A 22,770-nucleotide genomic window follows, 5' to 3' on the forward strand; every position below is an offset into this window, starting at 1 on the left:
GGCGCTCCAAGCGAGCGCTCCAGGCAGGGATGTCAGAGCGCTCTTGGTTTTTCACTCCCCGTTTCCTTTTTCTTTTGAGACAATCACTTCCCGTTTCCTGTGTCTCGGCATTTGTCGGCCCACCAAGAAATAAGAAAGATTTTTCGGCTCATCTCTTCTGTAGTCTTTGCGGCCCGCGAATCCGCGCTAATCATCATGGGAGAAAGAGGTAAAGCGACGAGGATAACGTTAAACCGTGTCGTGGGATGATCATCGGTTCACGTATCCGCAGGTGCAAAGATTAGAGGTACAGTAGCATAGTATACTGTTCGTGTGTTGAAACCAGTGACACTGACAGTATACTACTTATCTAAACACGTATACTGTCCTTTATTGAGTAAACAATATACTGTAGGCACCAGTACTATAATGTGTGCATAGTATAGTCTTCTTTTCACGTGCACAAGCTTTGCCCGTCTGACGTGTTGGGTGGAGCTGGAGATGATTGCGCGGTGGCTTTGCGGACCGAACCACGCACACAGTGGACATCAACCTCGGTCAATGGTTCCATTCCTATAGCATTTGCCTCTGTCGGGACGTGAATCTCGAGTGCTTTGCCCGGGAGATCTTTGAATGGCCAAAGGTACATATACAAGTGCGCGTAAAAATTCACCCATCCGAGAGCAAAGCCACGTCCGCCGCCCTGCATATTCTGGGCAAACCCGGCCCAGTCCTCCCCAAAAATTCACCGTTTACGTGCAGCCTGTGTCCCACTTGCCTTGCGGTTCACACGTTCCTTTCGTCCATCCGTGGTGGCGTGCTGGCCGCTTTCCCTCCGAGCCCGGCCAAGAACAGAACGCCAAAGGCGCTTTACAGTTTACGCGCACGTCCTGACCTGCCAGCTCTGATGGTCTGACAGATCGCATTCGCCGATCGGGACACCCGCCTGCAAAAACTGTTCTCCGACCCCGAAAGCTCAGGAAAGGAAGAGGCAAAGCCGAAAAGAGACCGCACTTCGTCGCCAAGGAATGCTAAAGATGGAAGCAAATCCCGCACCAACCCACACGAAAAAGGCCCCACGGTCAAGGGGCGCTTTCACACGCCGCAGCGCAGCTGAGCTCGCCCGGCCCGCACGGGCGGCGGCCTGCGACGGCTAGCGCGCGCGCACGTCGCCGTCGGCCGACCGCGCTCGGCTCGGCACAGCCCAGCCCCGCCGTCGTCACGCCGCCCGGCCCGGGCCGGCTCGGCTGGCGCGACGTGGACGCGCGCGCTTAAAATCTTCCACCCACATCGCCGTCGCCCGGCTTGACCCCAGCTTGGTAGCGTAGGCTGGCTGAGATGGCCGGCCGGCGACAAAACGGCCGGTCGCGTTCAGAGCCCCCGACTCCATGGCCCGGTCGATAGGCCGCGGTCGTCGTCGCGTTGCGTTTCGTACCCGCGCGCGGATGGGTTGCCGCGGGCTTTCTTGATCGGCGCGGCCGAAAGGCGCGGGCGGGCGTCGTACGCGTTGAACTTTTCGGTGGCGTCCGACGGCGGGTGATGTGTGCCTGATGGTGAAAGTTGCGTCCTAGATCTGCAGAGGGCTTGGATTTTGACCACGTCGCACGGCCATTTGTAGACGTTATTGTTCTTTCGATCATCCATTTCTAGCCACTTCGTGTGCCACAATTAACTTGTCTCGTTGAGTGATCATTGGTTGGCACATACCGCAATTTTCCTGGGAAGTACGAGTTTTTTTGAAGAGTACGAGTGATCATTGGTTGGGAAGTACGAGTTGCATGCACGGTCCAAAGTTCCCAACGCTATGTGTCGATCAAATGATATAATTGTTGGAATTTTGATAGTAGGCCTTTGGCCCAAAGCCCAACTAAAAATCTAAAATTCTCTTGGTCCATTCATGCACACATGTGTGTGGAGTGAGTAAGATTAAAGTTTAATCCCACCCTGAAAGTTGAGAGAGAGTTGCAACTCTTTATAAGGTGAGCTCTTCTACCACTTGTATGAGCATCAGAAGAGGAGATCTGCACACGTGCTCCTCCTCCTCGCTCGTCTCGTCACGCCACGCCTCGTTACGACGCGCCGCGGGTTGCGGGATTGAGCCGAGCCGCACTATATAGTCAGGTAGATGTCTATCCTAGCCGCCGCCGCTTCGTATGATTTCTCACCACCGTTTCAGATCATTGCGCCGCCAAGCAAGGACAGCAGGCCTCTCGTGATCCTGTACGGGAGAGGGGCGATCCGGTTTTTGGGGAGCGCACTCGCGCGACTGCTGGCAGCGACGACTTCGCGAACGACAACTTCTTCCCCGACCTCGGCAACCTCATCCTCGACGACATGGGCGACAACGTCAACGCCGGCGGTGCTGCGCACGCTGCACCGTATGTTATTCTATCCTTCTTGTTCGAGATCGTGGTAAAATTCATGTTTCTAGTATGTGCCCTATATGTGATCTGTTCATCTACTATGCTAGTTCGCATGATTAGTTTAATCTCTGCTATTGCTGTCATGATCTATTTCCTATTTATTCAGATTAAATCTCGCAGTATTTTGCTCACTTTTCCAACAATCCAAAAACCTGATTATGGGCAATTTACTCCGAGTGGTTTTGCTGCGCATCTGAAACCGCCTGCCTTTAAGGGGGCGCAATATAAGAGGTGGCGCACGAGAGCAGTCTACTAGTTTCAGACCATGGGCTGCTATGACGCCACCAAGGGCAAGCCTGGGGGCGATCTTAATCCATCACAGCTGGAAGCTTTTGAGAAGATCGGTACTCTCTTTAAAGGCGCTCTTCTGAGTGTTCTTGATGACTCCATTGTGGATTCGTATATGTCGTTTGACAACGGCAAGGACATGTGGGCTGCGCTCGAGGCCAAGTTTGGTGCCTCGGACGTCGGCAACGAGTTGTACGTCATGGAGCAATTCTATGACTACAAAATGACTGATGAGCGCCCTGTTGTACAGCAGGCTCATGAGATACAGTCGCTCGCAAAAGAACTCGAGTACTTCAAGTATGTGTTGCCGGACAAATTTGTTGCCGGAGGCATCATTGCCAAACTTCCACCTTCGTGAAACAATTTTGCTACTTCCCTGAAACACAAGAGACAGGAGTTTTCCATTGCGGATCTCATTGGTACTCTTGATGTTGAAGAGAAGGCGAGAGGAAAGGACACACGTGCTCAAGCTGCTGAGGGAGGTTCTAGTGCCCACATGGTACAGAAGAAGAACTTCCATCCCAACAAGTTCAAAAACAATAAGAACAAAACTCAGCACAAAGGCAAGCTTGATACAAAGAACAAGCCATGACATTCTACCAACTTCAAGAAGAATTCTCATAAGAAGGGGAAGAGACTTTGCCATGTCTGCGGTGATCCTAATCACTGGGCTCCGAAGTGTCCTAACCGCTTTGAGGAGCGCGAATATGAGAAGAGCGGCAAGTCCGCTAATGTTGTCATCCGTGATACTGATATGAAGGAATCAGGGTACGGTATTTTTCCTACCATCCTTTCAGTATTCTAAACCCCTGATTCGTTAATTGACACCGGTGCCAATGTACATGTTTGTGCTGACGCCTCCATGTTTTCTTCTTACCAGGCCACTGGGACTTCTCCCGTGCTGATGGGAACGGGTCACATGCCATCGTTCGAGGTGTTGGTACGGCCGATCTGAAGTTTACTTCGGAGAAGACCGTGCGTCTGAAGGAAGTTCATCATGTGTCGTCCATCAATATAAATCTCGTTAGCGGTTCCTGTTTATGTCGAGATGGTTTTAAGTTGGTTTTCGAATCCAGTAAAGTTGTAATTTCTAAGTATGGACAATTTGTTGGAAAAGGCTAGGAGAGCGGAGGCTTGTTCCGTTTGTCTTTGTCAGATATTTGCACTAAAGTTATTAATAATTTTTGCCACAACAATGAGTCTGATATTTGGCATTCACGACTTTGTTACATTAACTTTGATTGCATGACGCGGCTAGCCAATATGAATTTAATTCCGAAAATCTCTACTGTCAAAAGCTCTAAGTGCCAAGTATGTGTGCAAGCTAAGCAACCTCGCAAGTCTCATAAGACTGCAGAGGCAAGAGACTTGGCGCCACTAGAGCTTATACATATCTGATCTTTATGAGATGAATGGCGTGTTGACAAAAGGTGGAAAGAGATACTTCATGACGTTGATTGATGACTACACCTTCCGTCTGTGCGATGTGAACGATGCATTCTCTCCTCTTGTATTCCAGGTACTTATATGGACCTTCCTCGTAGCCAAATGCTATCAGAAAGATTCGAATGTATTTGATGAAAAGATCCTGACCACTCAACTACTGGCCAGGCTGAGATCCAAATAGAAGAGCTTCATGGATCTTGCGTATGAAAATCATAGCAGTCAAGAATGCCTTCGCCACGCATGTACCTGCAAAAAAGGATACATTAATATAATATATTGCCCAGGCAAGGCAACACCTAACTAGAAATCAAATATGCGTGCGCCACGCATGTACATATTCAATCGCATTAAACCAACACTTACATTGTAAGCCCATTAATTAACACTAATTAACTAACCTAAGTCTAAGCCAATAAGCAAATACTCCATCCGTCCGGAAATACTTATTATCAAAATAAATAAAAGGGGATGTATCTAGATGTATATTAGTTCTAGATACATCGATTTTTATCTATTTTGATAACAACTATTTTCGGACGGAGTGATAGTTGTAATTTATTTCCTCCTTGTATGTACGTCAATCTCTTGTTGGCTGAGCAATATGGAACTAAAAAGAAAGCATAACTATTCTGACGAAAGCAAGATTAACTAACCTACAGTAAGTCCTAAGCCCATAAGCAAGTATTTGTGATTTGTGAATCGGTGTGCACGTAGGACCGGCTGCAAAACATCTCAAACACGCAACCAATACACTAGCGTATTAATTGTGATTACATACCAAAGCATGCCTTATATGTATAAATGGATGATCAGGAATAGGAAACAACACAGCGCGCGATTGAAGGCGGTATTTTAGAAACACCATGGTCATTAGGAGGCGTTCTTCATAATCGTGTTCTTCAGAATCACCTCAAAACATCTACTGGTTACAGGCTATTCTGAAAAACGCCTTCTAAGCTACCTAGAATCTGAGGCGATTTGGAAAAATGCCTGCAAAGCTACCTAGAATCAGAGGCGATTTGCAAATACGCCTCCAAAGCTTCTTACATTCTAAAGCGGTTTGGAAAAATGCCTTCAAAGGTGCATACACGCGAGGCAGTTTGGAAAAATGCCTCCTTTCCACAAGCGTGTTATAGTGTCCACCCGAAAATCCTAGATTTAACCATAATTGTACGATTTCTACGTATTTAGCAAGGAAAGCCTACATTAAGACCTGGCCTAGGCAATCACCACCTAGTTACGATCTATCCTAATTGTACGAGCAGCAGCAAGAAATTAAACCGAGTAACTTGCAAGAAATTAAACCGAGTAACTTGTATAATTACTAGTAGCAAGTCGAATGTTAGTACTTACCATGGTCTCCTTGATTCCTGACGAGGCAATCAAGTGATTGCCTATTCACTTTGGAGCCCAACATAGCCCAGGAATACCGTGTTGGGTTCTGCGCACAGCCACAATTTATTTTTAATTAGCAATACTGTAGTAATACGAGGCAATCAAGTGACACATTATTCAGTTTAGATTGTTAAACTATGAATGTTTTTAACTATACAAACATTGACCTATATGAAAGGTGCGTTTAATTATTAATATGCTTGTATAACAAAATAATATTTATATTCCCCGCAATAAAATAAAATAAAATCTATTAATTTTGTTTTAGAAATATCTATATTATAATTACATGTTTTTATTATTCATAAAAAATATTTCAAAATAATATATGAGCAATTGTTTATGCTCCACACATTTCTAAAATAAAACGAACAGTTGTAATATACAAAAAAATAGTTATGAAGTTTTAAAAAAAATGTCCACCAATTTCCAAAAACAGAACTTTTTTATAATTATGATTTTTTTAAAATATTTTTATTATGATTATAGAAATGTTTTTATCATTTATAAGTAGTATTATTTTAGTGTAATAATACATGAACAATATTTGAAAGTTGTCTTATTATTGAGATTATAATTTACATACTGTCTATATATTTCAGAAAAACAAAAAAAATGCAAAATGGGCCGTGCGGAACGCAACTTTTCGAATTGTTGTTCACGGCTTACAACTTGCAAAAACTAAGGAGGTGTTTGATTCGCGAGCCCGCCACAGACCAGGGCTTGAAGTTGACCAGGAAGCGTGCACTGGTGCACGTGCGCGGCTTCGCCAGCAACAACATGATGACGTGGGGGTTCCAGGTGGGCGCGCTCTCCGGGTGTGGCCAGGAGGTCTACGGCCCCTACCTGGTCCACCTCGGCGCCTCCACGTCTCTGTTGCCCGGCAGCTCCGCGGTGTTCCAGGAACGGTGCCTCGCAGCGGTGCTGCGGAAGCTCGGTGTGGGGGAGAGGTGCATCATTGTCGGGTTAGGGCACGGCGGGTCCTTTGCGTTCGAGATGGGCCACGACACACCCGGGCCTCGTCTGCTCCGTGGTCGTCTCTGGCGTTGACGCGCAGTAGAAGTAGGAATCGGGGAGACAAAGAGAGGGATGGCCGTGAGCTTGGCGAGGTCCGTGCTTGAGCAGCGCCGTCGCTGATGAGGTCATGGCTCTGAGCGTTGCCAAGAAGGTGGAGTTCGGCCCGCGCTCGCGAGAGAGAAATGGGCTGCGACGGATCCGGCTGTGAGTGCAAACATATCACGGGCGCCGCTACTCGTGATGCAGAGCACGGATGGGCGGAATGACAGCGGCAACCATGGTTGGCGGCACGGTGGGTGCTATTGTTTTTAGCAGAGGGATCTATGGCGGAGCAGATTGGGGGGGGGGGGAGGAAGGCAAACAGGCAGCAATGTAGTACGTATTATGGAGAGGAGGACTAACCAGTTTGCCACATTCGCTGTAGTGCAATGGAGGCAGCCAGAGAAGAAAGTTGTCCGTTGGAGCGTTTGCCACATCGTGCCTGCTAGGATGCTTTGCTCGGTTTGTGCAGATCCACTCTTCTACCGTTACTTGACATGCATTTGGGTCCTTGGTTGACCACAGAGCCCTGGCCTCAAGTTCCTGGAGCGTGGGAGTAGAACACTTGACCACAACAGGATTGGGGGGAGCCAACGCCATCTGAGGAAGAAACAACAAAGTATACAAGGTTAAAAGATGATGCATGGTCTATACCAAGCTGGAGAGAAAGAGGGGGAGAGAGATAGAGCGCACCGCCTCCGGCCTCCGGCCACCGGCAAGTAGTTGTGATTTGTGAATCGGTGTGCATGTAGGACCGGCTGCAAAGCATCTCAAGCACGCAACCAATACACTAGCGTATCTATTGTGATTACATACCAAAACATGCCTTATATGTATAAATGGATGCCCAGGAATAGGAAACAGCAGAGCGCGCGATTGAAGGCGGTATTTTAGAAACGCCGTGATCATTAGGAGGCGATCTTCATAATCGTGTTCTTCAGAATCACCTCAAAACATCTACTGGTTACATGCTATTCTAAAAAACGCCTTCTAAGCTACCTAGAGTCCGAGGCGATTTGGAAAAACGCCTGCAAAGCTACCTAGAATCAGAGGCGACTTGCAAATAGGCCTCCAACGCTGCTTACATTCTAAGGTGGTTTGGAAAAATGCCTTCAAAAGTGCATACAACCGAGGCAGTTTGGAAAAATGCCTCCTTTCCACAAGCGTGTTATAGTGTCCACCCAAAAATCCTAGGTTTAACCATAATTGTACGATTTCTACATAGTATTTAGCAAGGAAAGCCTACATTAAGACCTGGCCTAGGCAATCACCACCTAGTTACGATCTGTCCTAATTGTACGAGCAGCAGCAAGAAATTAAACTGAGTAACTTGTATAATTACTAGTAGCATGTCGGATGTTAGTACTTACCATGGTCTCCTTGATTCCTGACGAGGCAATCAAGTGATTGCTTATTCACTTTGGAGCCCGACATAGCCCAGGAATACCCTGTTGGGTTCTGCGCATAGCCACAATTTACGTTCAATTAGCAATACTGTAGTAATATGAGGCAATCAAGTGACACATTATTCAGTTTAGATTGTTAAACTATGAATGTTTTTAACTATACAAACATTGACCTATATGAAAGGTGCGTATAATTATTAATATGCTTGTATAACAAAATAATATTTATATTCCCCGCAAAAAATCTATTAATTTTAGTTTTAGAAATATTTATATTATAATTACATATTTTTATTATTCATAAAAAATATTTCAAAATAATATATGAACAATTGCTTATGCTCCACACAATTCTAAAATAAAACGAACAGTTGTAATATACAAAACATAGTTATGAACTTTTTAAAAAAATGTCCGCCAATATGAATATAATTCCAAAAATCTCTACTGTCAAAGGCTCTAAGTGCCAAGTATGTGTGCAAGCTAAGGAACCCCGCAAGTCCCATAAGACTGCAGAGGCAAGAGACTTGGCTCCACTAGAGCTTACACATTCTGATCTTTGTGAGATGAATGGCGTGTTGACAAAAGGTGGAAAGAGATACTTCATGACGTTGATTGATGACTACACCTTCCGTCTGTGCGATGTGAATGCTACCTCTTGAGCACTGCGTTGGTTTTCCCTGAAGAGGAAGGGATGATGCAGCAAAGTAGCGTAAGTATTTCCCTCAGTTTTTGAGAACCAAGGTATCAATCCAGTAGGAGGCTACGCGCGAGTCCCTCGCACCTGCACAAAACAAATAAATCCTCGCAACCAACGCAAATAGGGGTTGTCAATCCCTATAGGGCTACTTACGAGAGTGAGATCTAATAGATATGATAAGATAATATTTTCGGTATTTTTATGATAAAAGATGCAAAGTAAAATAAATGCAAAGTAAATAGCAAAGGAAATAACTAAGTAGTAGGCGATCAATATGATAAAGATAGACCCGGGGGCCATAGGTTTCACTAGTGGCTTCTCTCGAGAGCATAATACGGTGGGTGAACAAATTACTATTGAACAATTAACAGAATTGAGCATAGTTATGAGAATATCTAGGTATGATCATGTATATAGGCATCACATCTGAGACAAGTAGACCGACTCTTGTCTGCATCTACTACTATTACTCCACTCATCGACCGCTATCCAGCATGCATCTAGAGTATTAAGTTAAAAACAGAGTAATGTCTTAAGCAAGATGACATGATGTAGAGGGATAGACTCATGCAATATGAAGAAAACCCCATCTTGTTATCCTCGATGGCAACAATACAATACGTGCCTTGCTGCCCTTACTGTCACCAAGAAAGGAAACCGCAAGATTGAACCCAAAACTAAGCACTTCTCCCATTGCAAGAAAGATCAATCTAGTAGGCCAAACCAAACTGATAATTCGAAGAGACTTGCAAAGATAATCAATCATACATAAAAGAATTCAGAGAAGATTTAAATATTATTCATAGATAGACTTGATCATAAACCCACAATTCATCGGTCTCAACAAACACACTGCAAAAAGAAGATTACATCGAATAGATCTCCACAAGAGAGGGGGAGAACATTGTATTGAGGTCCAAAAAGAGAGAAGAAACCATCTAGCTACTAACTATGGACCCGTAGGTCTGAGGTAAACTACTCACACTTCATCGGAAGGGCTATGGTGTTGATGTAGAAGCCCTCCGTGATCGATGCCCCCTCCGGCGGAGCTCCGGAACAGGCCCCAAGATGGGATCTCGTGGATACAGAAAGTTACGGCGGTGGAATTAGGGTTTTGGCTCCTGTTCTGATCGTTTGGGGGTACGTGGATATATATAGGAGGAAGGAGTACGTCGGTGGAGCAACAGGGGGCCCACGAGGGTGGAGGGCGCGCCTAGGGTAGGCACGCGCGCCCCCTACCTCGTGGCCTCCTGTTTTATTTCTCGATGTAGGGTCCAAGTCTCTCTGGTATTATTCGTTGAGAAAATCACGTTCCCAAAGGTTTCATTCCGTTTGGACTCCGTTTGATATTCTTTTTTCTTCGAAACCCTAAAACAGGCAAAAAACAGCAATTCTGGGCTGGGCCTCCGGTTAATAGGTTAGTCCCAAAAATAATATAAAAGCGGATAATAAATCCCAATAATGTCCAAAGCAGTAGATAATATAGCATGGAGCAATCAAAAATTATAGATACGTTGGAGACGTATCAAGCATCCCCAAGCTTAATTCCTGCTCGTCCTCGAGTAGGTAAATGATAAAAACATAAAAAAAATACTTCAAGCATACTAACAAAGCAATTATGTCTTCTCAAAATAACATGGCTAAAGAAAGTTATCCCTACAAAATCATATAGTCTAACTATGCTCTATCTTCACCACACAAAAATATTTAAATCATGCACAACCCCGATGACAAGCCAAGCAATTGTTTCATACTTTTGACATTCTCAAAACTTCTTCAATCTTCACGCAATACATGAGCGTGAGCCATGGATATAGCACTATAGGTGGAATAGAGTGGTGGTTGTGGAGAAGACAAAAAGGGAGAAGATAGTCTCACATCAACTAGGCATAACAACGGTCTATGGAGATGCCCATCAATAGATATCAATGTGAGTGAGTAGGTATTGCCATGCAACAGATGCACTAGAGCTATAAGTATATGAAAGCTCAAAAAGAAACTAAGTGGGTGTGCATCCAACTTGCTTGCTCATGAAGACCTAGGGCAATTTGAGGAAGCTCATCATTGGAATATACAAGCCAAGTTCTATAATGAAAAATTCCCACTAGTATATGAAAGTGATAACATGAGAGACTCTCTACTATGAAGATCATGGTGCTACTTTGAAGCACAAGTGTGGTAAAAGGATAGTAACATTGTCCCTTCTCTCTTTTTCTCTCATTTTTTTATTTGGGCCTTTTCTCTTTTTTATGGCCTCTTTTCTTTCTCTCTTTTTTTATTTGGGCTTCTTTGGCCTCTTTTATTTTTCGTCCGGAGTCTCATCCCGACTTATGGGGGGATCATAGTCTCCATCATCCTTTCCTCACTAGGACAATGCTCTAATAATGATGATCATCACACTTTTATTTTTCTTACAACTCAACAATTACAACTCGATACTTAGAACAAAATATGACTCTATGTGAATGCCTCCGGCGGTGTAGCGGGATATGCAATATGACAAATAAAGGGAACGGTGGAAAGTTGCATGGCAATATATCTCGGAATGGCTATGGAAATGCCATAATAGGTAGGTATGGTGGCTGTTTTGAGGAAGGTATATGGTGGGTATATGATACCGGCGAAAGGTGCGGTATTAGAGAGGCTAGCAAAGGTGGAAGGGTGAGAGTGCGTATAATCCATGGACTCAACATTAGTCATAAAGAACTCATATACTTATTGCAAAAATCTACAAGTTATCAAAGCAAAGTATTACAAACATGCTCCTAGGGGGATAGATTGGTAGGAAAAGACCATCACTCGTCCCCGACCGCCACTCATAAGGAAGGCAATCAATAAATAAATCATGCTCCGACTTCATCACATAACGGTTCACCATACGTGCATGCTACGGGAATCACAAACTTCAACACAAGTATTTCTCAAATTCACAACTACTCAACTAGCATGACTTTAATATCACCATCTCTATATCTCAAAACAATTATCAAGTATCAAACTTATCATAGTATTCAACACACTCATAAGAAAGTTTTATTATTAATCTTGTATACCAAGTATATTAGGATTTTAAGCAAATTACCATGCTATTTAAGACTCTCAAAATAATCTAAGTGAAGCATGAGAGATCAATAGTTTCTATAAAACAAATCCACATAACTCAAAACTACATAACTCAAAAGATATAAGCGAAGAACATAGAGTATTCTAACAAATTCCAAATCATGTATGGCTCTCTCAAAAGGTGTGTGCAGCAAGGATGATTATGGTAAACTAAAAAACAAAGACTCAAATAATACAAGACGCTCCAAGCAAAACACATATCATGTGGCGAATAAAAATATAGCTCCAAGTAAAGTTACCGATAGAAGTAGACGAAAGAGGGGATGCCTTCCGGGGCATCCCCAAGCTTTGGCTTTTAGGTGTCCTTAGATTATCTTGGGGGTGCCATGGGCATACCCAAGCTTAGTCTCTTGCCACTCCTTGTTCCATAATCCATCAAATCTTTACCCAAAACTTGAAAACTTCACAACACAAAACTTAAAGTAGAAAATCTCGTGAGCTCCGTTAGCGAAAGAAAATAAAAGATCACTTAAAGGTACTATAATGAACTCATTATTTATTTATATTGGTGTTATACCTACTGTATTCCAACTTCTCTATGGTTTATAAACTATTTTACTAGCCATAGATTCATCAAAATAAGCAAACAACACATGGAAAACAGAATCTGTCAAAAACAGAATAGTCTGTAGTAATCTGTAGCTAGCGCAAGATCTGGAACCCCAAAAATTCTAAAATAAATTGATGGACGTGAGGAATTTATCTATTAATCATCTGCAAAAAGAATTAACTAAATAGCTGTAATGGTTCCGATCTAAGGCGAGATGAATTACAGAGTTGGGGATCAGAGAGGGAAGGAAGAGGAGGCCATGAGAAGAACAACTTCTCTTTTCAGTTTCTAGATATTTCTCGATACCTCCTGCACACACAGCTGTGGGGAACTTTGTTGGGGAACGTAGCATAAATTCAAAATTTTCCTACGTGTCACCAAGATCTATCTATGGAGTCATCTAGCAACGAGGGAGGAGTGGATCTACATACCCTTGTAGATCGCGCGCGGAAGCGTTCAAGAGAACGGGGTTGATGGAGTCGTACTCGTCGTGATCCAAATCACCGATGATCCTAGCGCCGAACGGACGGCACCTCCGCGTTCAACACACGTACGGAGCAGCGACATCTCCTCCTTCTTGATCCAGAAAGGGGGGAGGAGAGGTTGATGGAAGATGGCTCCAGCAGCAGCACGACGGCGTGGTGGTGGTGAAGCTGCAGTACTCCGGCAGGGCTTCGCTAAGCACTATGGAGGAGGAGGAGGTGTTGGAGAGGAAGAGGGAGGCACCAAAGGCCAAGGTGAGAAGTCCTCCATCTCCCCCACTATATATAGGGGGGCCTAGGGGGGCGCCGCCCTAGGAGATCCAATCTCCTAGGGGGCGGCGGCCAAGGGAGGAATCCCTCCTCCCCAAGGCACCTAGGAGGTGCCTTCCCCTCTTAGGACTCTTCCTTAGGGTTTCCCCCACCCTTAGGCGCATGGGCCCTAGGGGAAAGTGGCGCCCCAGCCCACTTTGGGCTGGATCCCTTCCCACTTCAGCCCATGGGGCCCTCCGGGATAGGTGGCCCCACCCGGTGGACCCCCGGGACCCTTCCGGTGGTCCCGGTACAATACCGATGACCCCAAAACTTGTCCCGATGGCCGAAATAGCACTTCCTATATATAATTCTTTACCTCCGGACCATTCCGGAACTCCTCGTGACGTCCGGGATCTCATCCGGGACTCCGAACAACATTCGGATTACTGCATATACATATCCCTACAACCCTAGCATCACCGAACCTTAAGTGTGTAGACCCTACGGGTTTGGGAACCATGCAGACATGACCGAGATGACTCTCCGGTCAATAACCATCAGCGGGATCTGGATACCCATGTTGGCTCCCACATGTTCCACGATGATCTCATCGGATGAACCACGATGTCAAGGACTTAATCAATCCCGTATACAATTCCCTTTGTCTAGCGGTACGATACTTGCCCGAGATTCGATCGTCGGTATCCCGATACCTTGTTCAATCTCGTTACCGGCAAGTCTCTTTACTCGTTTCGTAACACATCATCCCGTGATCAACTCCTTGATCACATTGTGCACATTATGATGATGTCCTACCGAGTGGGCCCAGAGATACCTCTCCGTTTATACGGAGTGACAAATCCCAGTCTCAATTCGTGCTAACCCAACAGACACTTTTGGAGATACCTGTAGTGTACCTTTATAGCCACCCAGTTACGTAACCATCTATTGATCAACGAGCTAGTCAACTAGAGGCTTACTAGGGACATGGTGTTGTCTATGTATCCACACATGTATCTGAGTTTCCTATCAATACAATTCTAGCATGGATAATAAACGATTATCATGAACAAGGAAATATAATAATAACTAATTTATTATTGCCTCTAGGGCATATTTCCAACAGTCTCCCACTTGCACTAGAGTCAATAATCCAGTTCACATCGCTATGTGACTAACACTCAAGGTCACATCCCCATGTGACTAACACCCAAAGAGTTTACTAGAGTCAATAATCTAGTTCACATTACCATGTGATTAACACTCGATGAGTTCTGGGTTTGATCATGTTATGCTTGTGAGAGATGTTATAGTCAACGGGTCTGAACCTTTCAGATCCATGTGTGCTTTACAAATCTCTATGTCATCTCCTAGATGCAGCTACCACGTTCTATTTGGAGCTATTCCAAATAACTGTTCTACTATACGAATCCAGTTTACTACTCAGAATAATCTGGATTAGTGTCAAAGTTTGCATCGGCGTAACCCTTTACGACGAACTCTTTTACCACCTCCATAATCGAGAAAATTCCTTAGTCCACAAGTTACTAAGGATAACTTTGACCGCTGTCCTGTGATCCATTCTTAGATCACTCTTGTACCCCTTGACTGACTCATGGCAAGGCACATTTCAGGTGCGGTACACAGCATAGCATACTGTAGAGCCTAAGTCTTAAGCATAGGGGACGACCTTCGTCCTTTCTCTCTATTCTGCCGTGGTCGAGCTTTAAGTCTTAACTTCATACCTTACAACTTAGGCAAGAACTCCTTCTTTGACTGATCCATCTTGAACACCTTCAAGATCATGTCAAGGTATGTGCTCATTTGAAAGTACCATTAAGCGTTTTGATCTATCCTTATAGATCTTGATGCTCAATGTTCAAGTAGCTTGATCCAGGCTTTCCATTGAAAAACACTTTCCAAATAACCCTATATGCTTTCCAGAAATTCTACATCATTTCTGATCCATAATATGTCAACAACATATACTCATCAGAAATTCTATAGTGCTCCCACTCACTTCTTTGGAAATACAAGTTTCTCATAAACTTTGTATACACCCAAAACTTTGATCATCTTATCAAAGCATACATTCCAACTCCGAGATGCTTACTCCAGTCCTTAGAAGGATTGCTGGAGCTTTGCATACTTATCAGCATCTTTCAGGATTAACAAAACCTTCCGGTTGTATCACATACAACCTTTCCTCAAAAATCGTCGAGGAAACAATGGTTTTTGGCATCCTATCTGCAAGATTTCATAAATAATGCAGTAATTGCTAATATAATTCCAACAGACTCTTAGCATCGCTACGAGTGAGAAAGTCTCATCGTAGTCAACTCCTTGAACTTGTCGGAAAAACATCTTAACGACAAGTCGAGCTTTCTTTAATGGTGACATTTACCATCATTGTCCGTCTTCCTTTTAAAATCCATCTGCACTCAACAGCCTTACAACCATCGAGCTGTTCTGCCAAAGTCTACACTTTGTTTTCATACATGGATCCTCTCTCGGATTTTATGGCCTCGAGCCATTTATCGGAATCCAGGCCCACCATCGCTTCTCCATAGCTCGTAGGTTCATTGTTGTCTAGCAACATGACTTCCAAGACAGGATTACGTACCACTCTGAAGTAGTACGCATCCTTGTCATCCCACGAGGTTTGGTAGTGACTTGATCTGAAGTTTCATGATCACTATCATAAGCTTCCACTTCAATTGGTGTAGGTGCCACAGGAACAACTCCTGTGCCCTGCCACACACTAGTTGAAGAGACGGTTCAATAACCTCATCAAGTCTCCACCATCCTCCCACTCAATTCTTTCGAGAGAAACTTTTCCTCGAGAAAGGACCCGATTCTAGAAACAATCCCTTATTGCTTTCGGATCTGAGACAGGAGGTATACCCAACTGTTTTGGGTGTCCTATGAAGATGCATTTATCCGCTTTGGGTTCGAGCTTATCAGCCTGAAACTTTTTCACATAAGCGTCGCAGCCCCAAACTTCTAAGAAATGACAGCTTAGGTTTCTCTAAACCATAGTTCATATGGTGTCATCTCATCGGAATTACGTGATGCCCTATTTAAAGTGAATGTGGTTGTCTTTAATGCCTAACCCATAAACTATCATGGTAATTCAATAAGAGACATCATGGTATGCATCATATCCAATAGGGTGCAGTTATGATGTTCGGACACACCATCACACTATGGTGTTCCAGGCTGTATTAGTTGTGAAACAATTTCCACAATGTCTTAATTCTGTGCCAAACTCATAATTCAGATATTCATCTCTATGATCATATCATAGATCTTTTATCCTCTTGTCACGACGATCTTTCAACTTCACCCTGAAATTACTTGAACCTTTCAATAATTCAGACTCGTGATTTATCAAGTAAATGTACTCAACATCTACTCAAATCATCTGTGAAGTAAGAACATAACGATATCCACTACACGCCTCAGCACTCATTGGACTGCACACATCAAAATGTATTACTTCCAACAAGTTGCTTTCTAGTTCCATTTTACTGAAAACGAGGCTTTCAGTCATCTTGCCCATGTGGTATGATTTGCATGTCTCAAGTGATTCAAAATCAAGTGAGTCCAAACGGTCCATTTGCATGGAGTTTCTTCATGCATATACACCAATAGACATGGTTCGCATGTCTCAAACCTTTCAAAACAAGTGAGCCCAAAGATCCATCAACATGGAGCTTCTTCATGTGTTTTATACCGATATGACTTACGTGGCAGTGCCACAAGTAGGTGGTACTATCATTACTATCTTTTGGCATGAATATGTGTATCACTACGATCGAGATTCAATAAACCATTCATTTCAGGTGTAAGACCATTGAAGGTATTATTCAAATAAACAGAGTAACCATTATTCTCTTTAAATGTAACCGTATTGCGATAGACATAATCCAATCATGTCTATGCTCAACGCAAACACCAATCTCGATGGTAGAGGGAGCGTGCGATGCTTGATCATATCAACATTGGAAACACTTCCAACACATATCGTCAGCTCACCTTTAGCTAGTCTCCGTTTATTCCGTAGCTTTTATTTCGAGTTACTAACACTTAGCAACCGAACCGGTATCTAATACCCTGGTGCTACTAGGAGTACTAGTAAAGTACACATTAACATAATACATCCAATATACTTCTATCGACCTTGCCAGCCTTCTTATCTACCAAGTATCTAGGGTAATTCTGCTCCAGTGGCTGTTCCCTTTATTACAGAAGCACTTAGTCTCGGGTTTGGGTTCAACCTTGGGTTTCTTCACTAGAGCAGCAGCTGATTTGCCGTTTCATGAAGCATCCCTTTTTTCCCTTGCCCTTCTTGAAACTAGTGGTTTCACCAACCATCAACAATTGATGCTCCATCTTGATTTCTACTTTTGTGGTGTCGAACATCGCAAATATCTCAAGGATCATCATATATGTCCCTGATATATTATAGTTCATCACGAGGCTCAAGCATCTTGGTGGTAATGACTTCGGAGAACCATCACTATTTCATCTGGAAGATCAACTCCCACTCGATTCAAGCGATTGTTGTACTCAGACAATCTGAGCACAAGTTCAACAATTGAGCTTTTCTCCCTTAGTTTGCAGGCTAAGAAAATCGTCGGAGGTCTTATACCTCTTGACGTGGGCACGAGCCTGAAATCCCAATTTCAGCCCTCAAAACATCTCATATGTTTCGCGACGTTTCAAAACCGTCTTTGGTGCCTCAACTCTAAGCCGTTTAACTGAACTATCACGTAGTTATCAAAATGTGTATGTCAGATGTTTGCAACATCCATAGACAACGTTCGAGGTTCAGCACACTGAGCGGTGCATTAAGGACATAAGCCTTCTATGAAGCAATGAGGACAAACCTCAGTTTACGGACCTAGTCCGCATAATTACTACTATCAACTTTCAACTAAATTTTCTCTAGGAACATATCTAAACAGTAGAACTGAAGCGCGAGCTACGACATAATTTGCGAAGAACTTTTGACTATGTTCAGGATAATTAAGTTCATCTTATGAACTCCCACTCAGATAGACATCCCTCTAGTCATCTAAGTGATTACATGATCCGAGTCAACTAGGCCGTGTCCGATCATCACGTGAGACGGACTAGTCAACATCAGTGAACATCTTCATGTTGATCGTATCTTCTATACGACTCATGCTCGACCTTTCGGTCTCTTGTGTTCCGAGGCCATGTCTGTACATGCTAGGCTCGTCAAGTTAACCTAAGTGTTTCGCATGTGTTCCGAGGCCATGTCTGTACATGCTAGGCTCGTCAACACCCATTGTATTCGAACGTAAGAATCTATCACACCCGATCATCACGTGGTGCTTCGAAACAACGAACTTTCGCAACGGTGCACAGTTAGGGGGAACACCTTCTTGAAATTTTAGTGAGGGATCATCTTATTTACTACCGTCATTCTAAGCAAATAAGATGTATAAACATGATAAACATCACATGCAATCAAATAGTGACATGATATGGCCAATATCATTTTTCTCCTTTTGATCTCCATCTTCGGGGCTCCATGATCATCATCGTCACCGGCATGACACCATGATCTCCATCATCGTGTCTCCATGAAGTTGTCTCGCCAACTTATTACTTCTACTACTATGGCTACCGGTTAGCAATAAAGTAAAGTAATTACATGGCTTGTTCAATGACACGCAGGTCATACAAAAAATAAAGACAACTCCTATGGCTCCTGCCGGTTGTCATACTCATCGACATGCAAGTCGTGATTCCTATTACAAGAACATGATCAATCTCATACATCACATATATCATTCATCACATCCTTTGGCCATATCACATCACATAGCATACCCTGCAAAAACAAGTTAGACGTCCTCTAATTGTTGTTTGCATGTTTTACATTTCTTACCTATGCAAAAACCACAACGTGATATGCCAATTGCTATTTACCCTTCATAAGGACCCTTTTCATCGAATCCGATCCGACTAAAGTGGGAGAGACAGACACCCGCTAGCCACCTTATGCAACTAGTGCATGTCAGTCGGTGGAACCAGTCTCACGTAAGAGTACGTGTAAGGTCGGTCCGGGCCGCTTCATCCCACAATACCGCCGAATCAAGATTGGACTAGTAACGGTAAGCATATTGAACAAAATCAACGCCCACAACTACTTTGTGTTCTACTCGTGCATAGAAACTACGCATAGACCTAGCTCTGATGCCACTGTTGGGGAACGTAGCATAAATTCAAAATTTTCCTACGTGTCACCAAGATCTATCTATGGAGTCATCTAGCAACGAGGGAGGAGTGGATCTACATACCCTTGTAGATCGCGTGTGGAAGCGTTCAAGAGAACGGGGTTGATGGAGTCGTACTCGTCGTGATCCAAATCACCGATGATCCTAGCGCCGAACGGACGGCACCTCCGCGTTCAACACACGTACGGAGCAGCGACGTCTCCTCCTTCTTGATCCAGCAAGGGGGGAGGAGAGGTTGATGGAAGATGGCTCTAGCAGCAGCACGACGGCGTGGTGGTGGTGAAGCTGCAGTACTCCGGCAGGGCTTCGCTAAGCACTATGGAGGAGGAGGAGGTGTTGGAGAGGGAGAGGGAGGCACCAAAGGCCAAGGTGAGAAGTCCTCCATCTCCCCCACTATATATAGGGGGGCCTAGGGGGGGGGGGCGCCGCCCTAGGAGATCCAATCTACTAGGGGGGCGGCGGCCAAGGGAGGAATCCCTCCTCCCCAAGGCACCTAGGAGGTGCCTTCCCCTCTTAGGACTCTTCCTTAGGGTTTCCCCCACCCTTAGGCGCATGGGCCCTAGGGGAAAGTGGTGCCCCAGCCCACTTTGGGCTGGATCCCTTCCCACTTCAGCCCATGGGGCCCTCCGGGATAGGTGGCCCCACCCGGTGGACCCCCGGGACCCTTCCGGTGGTCCCGGTACAATACCGGTGACCCCGAAACTTGTCCCATGGCCGAAATAGCACTTCCTATATATAATTCTTTACCTCCAGACCATTCTGGAACTCCTCTTGACGTCCGGGATCTCATCCGGGACTCCGAACAACATTCGGGTTACTGCATATACATATCCCTACAACCCTAGCGTCACCGAACCTTAAGTGTGTAGACCCTACGGGTTCGGGAACCATGCAGACATGACCGAGATGACTCTTCGGTCAATAACCATCAGCGGGATCTGGATACCCATGTTGGCTCCCACATGTTCCACGATGATCTCATCGGATGAACCACGATGTCAAGGACTTAATCAATCCCGTATACAATTCCCTTTGTCTAGCGATACGATACTTGCCCGAGATTCGATCGTCGGTATCCCGATACCTTGTTCAATCTCGTTACCGGCAAGTCTCTTTACTCGTTTCGTAACACATCATCCCGTGATCAACTCCTTGATCACATTGTGCACATTATGATGATGTCCTACCGAGTGGGCCCAGAGATACCTCTCCGTTTATGTGGAGTGACAAATCCCAGTCTCGATTCATGCCAACCCAACAGACACTTTTGGAGATACCTGTAATGTACCTTTATAGCCACCCAGTTACGTTGTGACGTTTGGCACACCCAAAGCACTCCTACGGTATCCGGGAGTTGCACAATCTCATGGTCTAAGGAAATGATACTTGACATTAGAAAAGCTTTAGCATACGAACTACATGATCTTTGTGCTAGGCTTAGGATTGGGTCTTGTCCATCACATCATTCTCCTAATGATGTGATCCCGTTATCAATGACATCCAATATCCATGGTCAGGAAAACGTAACCATCTATTGATCAACGAGCTAGTCAACTAGAGGCTTACTAGGGACATGGTGTTGTCTATGTATCCACACATGTATCTGAGTTTCCTATCAATACAATTCTAGCATGGATAATAAACGATTATCATGAACAAGGAAATATAATAATAACTAATTTATTATTGCCTCTAGGGCATATTTCCAACAAACTTAATACCCGTGAGCGCAGCCGCACTCACCCACTACCCCTGATCTTGGCCCCACTTGTCAGCTCTTCGTTGGCTTGTTCCACACGCCCTTCGTCCTCTATCTTGCCGCGTTCATTGTGGCACACCGGTGGCAGTGGGGCCGCTCTATCAGTCGTGACATTCCCTCCCTCTTGAAGGCCGCCTTGACCCCAAGGCGGCGTCGTCGGAAACTTGAGTTGGAGCAGTTGCGGGTTCTCCCATGTTGCCAGCGACTTGGGTAGACCTTCCCAGTGCACCAGGACGCGCATGTGTTCTCTGCCCGCCACTCGGACCTGCTTGCTGCCGAGCACACTTCTTGGTGCGTGTTCAGCCTGCAAAATCTCGTTAGCAGGAGGTAGTTCAGAGCTTACTGGGACTGCAGCACCATGCGCGCGCTTCAGAAGGGATACATGGACTACTGGATGGATCTTGCTTGTTGACGGCAAATCCAGCTTGTAAGCGACTGCTCCCACCCTCGCCAGTATCTTGTATGGCCCGTAGTAACGAAATGCTAGCTTCTGAAATGGCCTCTGAGCAATCGAAGTCTGTATAAACGGTTGCAGTTTAAGCAGGACTGAATCGCCCACCTCAAAAGATCTGTCTGTTCTGTGTCGATCGGGTTGCGCTTTCATCCTGTCTTGAGCTTTCTTGAGTTGTTACTGGAGGGGTTCGATCATGACTTCTCTTTCCCGAAGCCAGGCTGCCAAGTCAGGCACTGTGCATTCATCTATTTGAGCCACTCCAAATTCCCGTGGCAGGTGTCCATATATAACTTCAAACGGGGTTCTCCCCAGCGACGAGTGGAAGGATGTGTTATACCAGAATTCGGCCAACGCCAACCACTTCGCCCAGTTCCGTGGACAGGCATGAACTGCACATCAGAGATAAGTCTCAAGGCACTGGTTCACCCGCTCGGTCTGCCCATCAGTTTGCGGGTGCTAAGATGAGCTCATCCGGAGTTCCGTGTGACACAGCTTGAAGAGTTCCTGCCAAACGTTGTTGGTAAATACTCAGTCCCTGTCGGAAATCAAAGCCAGCGGTAACCAGTGCAACCGGAAGATTTCTCTCATGAACACCTTGGCCACTTGCAATGCTGTATATGGGTGAGTAAGAGGCACAAAATGTGCATACTTCGAAAACTTGTCCACCACCACTAGAATGACATCATGTCCGCAAGACTTGGGCAATCCTTCGATAAAGTTAAGAGATACCACTGACCAGGGTTTTTGTGGAATTGGCAGGGGTTGCAGAAGCCCAGCCGGTGAGATTCTCTCTGTTTTTGCTTGTTGACAGATGATACAGTCACGTACTATTTTCCTGACTTGATTCTTCATTCCTTTCCAAGCGAACAACCTCTTGATTCTGTTGTAAGTAGCATGAAACCCCGAATGGCCTCCTGCTGCGCTTGCGTGAAGGGAGTTAATCAGATGCTGTTGAGTTGACACATCATCACCAATCCAGACTCTGCCTTTGAAGCGAAGGATCCCATCTTGCAATGTAAATTCTGGCACACTCGTTGGATCCAATGCCAAGCTTGTGAGTTTCTGCATGGCATTGGTGTCTGTCTGGTAGCTGTTTTTGACCGCTTCCAGCCATGCCGGCTTGCATAGGAAGATAGCTGCTACCTCCCCTTCTTCTGGATGATCACGGCGCGACGGCGCGTCAGC

This window comes from Triticum aestivum, chromosome 4A (genome assembly GCF_018294505.1).
Source record: "Triticum aestivum cultivar Chinese Spring chromosome 4A, IWGSC CS RefSeq v2.1, whole genome shotgun sequence".
NCBI lineage: Eukaryota > Viridiplantae > Streptophyta > Magnoliopsida > Poales > Poaceae > Triticum > Triticum aestivum.